The 6065-nt window shown below is 40.5% G+C and overlaps 1 long non-coding RNA gene across 1 annotated transcript; it reads left to right on the top strand.

Annotated features, from left to right (window-relative positions):
* The first annotated feature begins 1758 nt into the window (after positions 1–1758).
* Positions 1759–2585, top strand: LOC134213362 (uncharacterized). Its single transcript, XR_009979444.1, has 3 exons — positions 1759–2075; positions 2142–2285; positions 2457–2585. It is a non-coding gene; the product is annotated as an uncharacterized LOC134213362 (long non-coding RNA).
* The last annotated feature ends 3480 nt before the right edge of the window (positions 2586–6065 follow it).

The following is a 6065-nucleotide window of genomic DNA, read 5'->3' as shown; positions in this document are numbered from 1 at the left end:
TAGCTCATAATCTGAACGTACTATAAGGAAATCCAGTAGATTGGACGGCTGAAAAACAAAAACACTTCGATGTATCGGGTGATGTGCGTAGTTCGAGTTTCAGGAATATTCTCGAGTCCCTTTGAATTGCACAGAGGGTTACGACAAGATGGCAGCAGCTTAGCAGCGTGTTTCGGTAACCTGAAGCCCGGGCTGGAGCACTCTTGTAGATTCTGGATTTGTAAATAAGCGAATACCGTACGACGTGAAGGCCTACGCAAACATTCCTGGTAGTATCGGCAGAAGCGGAGGTAGTGTTTCTTGGCGCGCAGTGCAGCCGTAATGTAGATCTTGATTGTGCCCTTTAAGTTATCGTTTGACTTCCGGTTGTTCCAATACCATATAAATCTGATGCAGGCTTTGGAAGACAAGTGCCAGTTCGTTAGCAAAGCGCCAATGCAATTTCTTAGGGACGACTCGTCTCGTCAGCCGATGTACATTCGATGGGAAAACGCAGCGATGGAAGTCCAGATCTGACTGTTTTTCTTGTTTGCTATATCCAGTGGAAGCTTTCTCCTCGGCTTTCCCACGTGATGGGAGAATCAGTTCTCCGACAAGTAACCGAATTTATTCATTTTTGGTTCAAAATTGCACTATGAAATCACAACTGGATAAGAAGGGTTTTCTCTCGGCTTTCCTGGCAGGTGACTATGGTGAAGTGCAAAAAAAAAAACAAAAACACAAAGCTGCACGGAGAAAAAAACATGGAGAAATACGTCGAAACTGACAACTGGCTTAGTGTCTTTTCAAGTGTATACCTAGAACTCTACACACCGATGGAGACTTCAAGCGCAACACCGAAAAATTCCGAGTGTCATATCCCGGTTATTAGTTCCTGATTCTACCACGACCACAGTTGATTTTTACTGCGCTCATGGTAAAATCAAACGGGTTTGTTGTCTGCTGAAAATCGTCGGTGCGTATTCTTAAATCAACCCTCGGAATGGTAGTTTCAACCGCAACAAAGGTTATGCATCGGTGGCCGTTGTCATTCGATACGGTATGCTGACAATCCAGTCCGATGACCGGTCTATACATTTCCTCCCTTCCTACCTGAGCGTTTAAGATGCTATAGTTGAAGAAACGGTCTTTTATCCTCAGTTTGCACTTCCTTGCGTTGATTGGCTGCCACCCAATCACGCGTTGGTGCATCTTGCCCAGCACTGTAAAGCCGGTTTCCAGCTCGTTGGTGGTGCCACAGCTTTGATAGAAGGTAGCCGCTCGTCGGTAATTGTCTCGTCGGAGGGCTGTCGTGTCAGGTCTGTTTAGCGTCCCACCTAACACCAAGACTGTGGCTTGTGCAATTTGAGCGGCACACACGGTCGCTTTGGCGGGGCCTGCTTGAGGTCACACGCAGCTTTTTATAGAAGCTAAAAGAGCCTCCTTAACAGGGGCCCTCCTTAGCCGTGCGATAAGACGCGCAACTACAAAGCAAAACCATGCTGAGGGTGGCTGGGTTCGATTCCCGGTGCCGGTTTAGGCAATTTCCGGATTGGAAATTGTCTCGACGTCCTAGGGCATAAAAGTATCATTGTCCTATCCTCATGATATACGAATGCAAAAATGGTAACCTGGCTTATAAACCTCGCAGTTAATAACTGTGGAAGTGCTTAATGAACACTAAGCTGCGAGGCGGTCCCAGTGTGGGAATGTAATGCCAATAAGAAGAAGAAGAAAAACAGAGCCTACTGTCAAATCCCACCACATCCTACACTGAAATCAAATCACCATTATGTTTTATGTGCGGTAATCATATAAAATTGGCTCGACTGGCTTCAGCTCCATTCTATTTGAAGCATTTGAATTTTATTTGTGGACATTGATTTTCAAAAACTGAATTCTTACAATATAATGGTGATATATTTAAACTTTATTTGATCTGACAGTAAATTTTATATGCAGCGACATATAGCTGATAAATATTATTACCGGCACATAAAATACAAATGCGCACAATGAAAAGCCTATTTATGCTTATATCAAAATGGCTACTTGGCGACGGCTCAGAAAAACTGTGGATCCATACACAAAACAAGGTAAGCTGGTTCATTTCATCATTTATCTATAACATCTGATCATGGTCTTTCTCCTTCATTTTTCAGCATATAATTTCTTCATCCGACGTATACAAGAAGGACTGATGCAATGGACACAATTTAGAAAGTGTCGAATGGAAATGCGGACCGCTTGAGCGATACACGAGCAAGCGCCGATAAAACGGAGAACCGAACATTTTTACCCGCTTCGTAAGTACATCTGATGTCAAGAGGAATACCTCGAGTTTTTCAAGCCGAAAAATACAGAATAAGACGGTACACCCCGCTTTTTTGCGACGACAACACCAGCACGAGTTATGCCGTATTTTTGGTCCGGAACCATTCTACATTCTTCCGCCTTATCTGGAAATCATTTTCCAGGTCTCGGAGTACAACCAGTTCAGATGCCCAAGGCAGTTCCTGACAGCATACAGACGATACGGTCGATGTTGTGAATAGTGCTGCAGCAAGGCATCAAGCTGGCATCAAACCCAGGGAATTATTATTTCTACGACATTCTGTCTAAAATTATGTTTTATTCCTTAATAAATGCAAAATATATAATTAGTAGCAAGTTTTTCTGTTTTCTTCTTTGCGGTTAAAACGAAAAGCCATAAACAGAATCCATCTAGATAATAAAAGAAATGCATTTGAATAATATCTGCAGCCGCACATAAATTATATTGGAAGGGCCATTTATTTTTTATGAACATTGCACATATAATTAAAAGGTCAAATAATCCCCAGTTTTATGTGCAGAATTAATAAAGTTTATTTGCAAAGCTTGATTGCAAAAATATATGTGCATTGCACATACAATTTAGATGCCAATTCAGCTCAGTGTAGGCATGCAGGCACCAGAACTCGCAGATGGCCTGGGGAGAGATCGTCAAGCCATTGGACATAGTCCCTGATGCCCCCTGGCGTAGAATGCTAATGCAATTTAGCTACTCGCAACTAGAACTATATTCAGGTCTAGTGGTTAAGTTTGATGTGTGCAAATAAAACAGCATCAGTTCATCGGGTTCGATTCTCGATTAAGCGATAAATAGAAAAAAACTGTTTATGAAAAAGACTCTCTTAGGGCATCATTACTAGGCGCGAGTATTCTGATCACCCTCGCAGCGCTATCATTTTAGTTTAGTTACTATTTTCGCATCGGTCACTATTTTCGGTTATAATTTTGTTGGTTATATTTCGTACCGGTGACGTTCGACGTTCAATAGTTCACTAAATAGCAGCGCTGTTATCGCGCTATCTTATAGCGTAGCTGAGCTACTGTTTTAGCAGCGCGTTTTGTAGCGACCGGTAAAGTGTAATGTAATGATACTGCGCTTCCAAACGGCTTATATCTAGGTCGAGATCTAGGTTTACGCGAACGGTAATGGCCACCAGCATGCCTGCGGGTTAGTCTCTGATTTGACGTTTGTGTATAGGTCAACTGCACCTACCGTTCGAGCATTTTGATCCATGTGGTATACAAAAAGGCTTGAATTCACTTGATCAGCACCTTCTTTTATGCCACATTGGTCAGAATGCTCGGAGCGTTGAGTGCAGTTTACTTCCACAAACGTCAAATCAGAGACTAACTCGCAGGAAAGCTGGCGGCCATTATCGCTCGCGGCAAACTGGATACAATTTGTTTTTTATTATGCGGGAATGCAAACGAGCGTTATGCTTGCCAGTTGTCATTTGTTTGCATACAATCACTTTCAGGTATAGTCAGACATGCAAATTTTTGTCATATGTTTTGACATTCTGTGAGCAAAATACTCGCTGCTTGCTTAACGCTTTAGGGGGGAGGGTACCTGTCAGAGCGTTATGGCCCATACAAATTTCAGCACCCTTTCATACAAAAAACGTCACATGGGGTTGTGTGATTGCTGAAATGGTCATTTTTGCGTTATGTAATTTGTGAATTAACCCCAATGTTTGACGGCGCCTTAATTTTAGTCGCAAATCGAAAAAATAATAAATAAGGTACTTTTTCGAACAGTGTAGTGTACTATCGATTCAAAGTTAGGCATTTTTTTACACACTGTAAACCTGACAATACTCTTTAAAGAATAAAAATCACCCATTTTTTGGCGGTATATGGAAATGTCAAAATAATGGGTAAATATTTTTTCTGCATAATGAGTATTTTATGCCCAATTTCATGTTCCTTGTTTATACCCTTTAATGGGTGAAAAACGAATTGTGAACAAAACGAATGGTGCATTGTCGCTTTTTTGTGGTTTGGTAAATAAATATCAACCTAAAATAATAAAATATGTATACTCGCGTTAACCGCGTGGGTGCTTTACTGTTGGCCAGGATTCCGAGGGAACTTTCATAGAGATTGTGAGTTTTATGCTAGAAACCTGGAACGCTTCAACTTTAATTTGATTTTTTCCTTTCCGAACAGAATACCGAAGGAATCGAATAACGGTGAATATTTGATGTTTTTTAAGCCAATTGGACTCTCCCGACAACACACATGGAAGTTGGACTTTCTGAAAATGATTACGGAGTTCAATCGTGATTACGATGTAAGTTCCCTATAATCCGCCCAACCTTCATTAAATAAATAATTTTCTCACCCGCAGGACATTACCAGCAAGAATAGCGTATTGGCGAAAGACGCACTGGATTGGTCTTCCTATGTCAGTAAGGATCGAATCGTGCTCGGGTGGAATTGCTATTTCCGGTGCACAGTCTACGTCTGCAGGATTTCAGCTACTTATCCAAATTCCTCACGGCAAATAGAACCGTTGTTCCGGCGAGTGGGAAAACATACAGTCAGATACGGATAGCACATATTCGGAAATCCGTCAATACGCAGACTCGTTCCAAAGGCAGCCACCGTAGACTTTTTATTTTGCCCCGGCGAACAAAAAACATTTTTGAATTTCTCTTTTTAAATCGCTTGTATTGCAATCATGATATTTGGATGTTTAAATAAAGATTTATTTCAAGATTTCCTTGTAGTGGTTCCACTTTTCCGATTTGCGATAAATATCACTAAAATTAATAAATGTCTTTTCAAAAATAATCAAGAGTAAAAAATACTCATTTTCCTGAAAATATTTTTTTGATAGTGGGTAAAAAGTACCCCTGAATTTGACGTACAGGCCTTTTACTCATTAATGAGTAAACGCTGTTTACTCTTTTAATGAGTTGAACTATTTAAGTTCATAATGGGTACTTTTTCACCCATTAAAGAGTAGTTTGTTGGCACAGTGAGTGTGGGAACACACACGCATCAAGTTTCAGTGACGGGTGCTGCTGTCATCGCCTTTTCTTCTTTTCTTTGACACTTCGCACTTCATGTTATCGGTGGTTCCGTTTTGAACTGTCATTCGCAGTGCGCGGTTCTCGTTCTGGGAGAAAAAGAAAAGCAAAAAGACAGCAGCCGATTCGAGACGAAAGTCAGAACATGCAGGCGGCTACTGAACAGTGTGACAAACACGAAATAAAATGGCAAAAAAAACATTCAGAATTTTCGGGAACCGAATACCATGGTTGCAACACAATTTCTTGAAATATCTGGTTCTTTTTCAAATCGGCATATGTAACATTTTGAACAAACAGAGAATCAGCTATTAGATTCAAAAAAATGTTATTCCTATTCAAAAACTAAGTATATACATCAGCAATTTGGATAATGATGATTATTTTGCACATATAAATAGTTGAATCACGTCGAATGCTCTCTTTTTGGACAAAATGCATGCAGAGAACTTTTAACGAATTATGGATAGTTTAAAAACTATCGTAGTGGATGTTACAAGCGTGCGGTCAGAATAGAGCTTCAAGAGAAAAAAAGCTGGTGTATAATTTAATATAAGTTTTAAATTAGATGTTTTTAATTTCCTAGCAAGTTTTGAATCCAGCCAATGTAATCGTCGTAACTTTCAGGAATATTTTTTTCAAATCATAGTGGTGAACTATTTCTAGCCAACCGAAGAGAATTAGTTGCCCACTGTCATCCGCGAAACCGTGAAGCAG

This window comes from Armigeres subalbatus, chromosome 1 (genome assembly GCF_024139115.2).
Source record: "Armigeres subalbatus isolate Guangzhou_Male chromosome 1, GZ_Asu_2, whole genome shotgun sequence".
Taxonomy (NCBI): Eukaryota; Metazoa; Arthropoda; class Insecta; order Diptera; family Culicidae; genus Armigeres; species Armigeres subalbatus.
The sequence above is the reverse complement of the archived record's forward strand: the minus strand, read 5'-3'. Positions and strand labels throughout refer to the sequence as shown.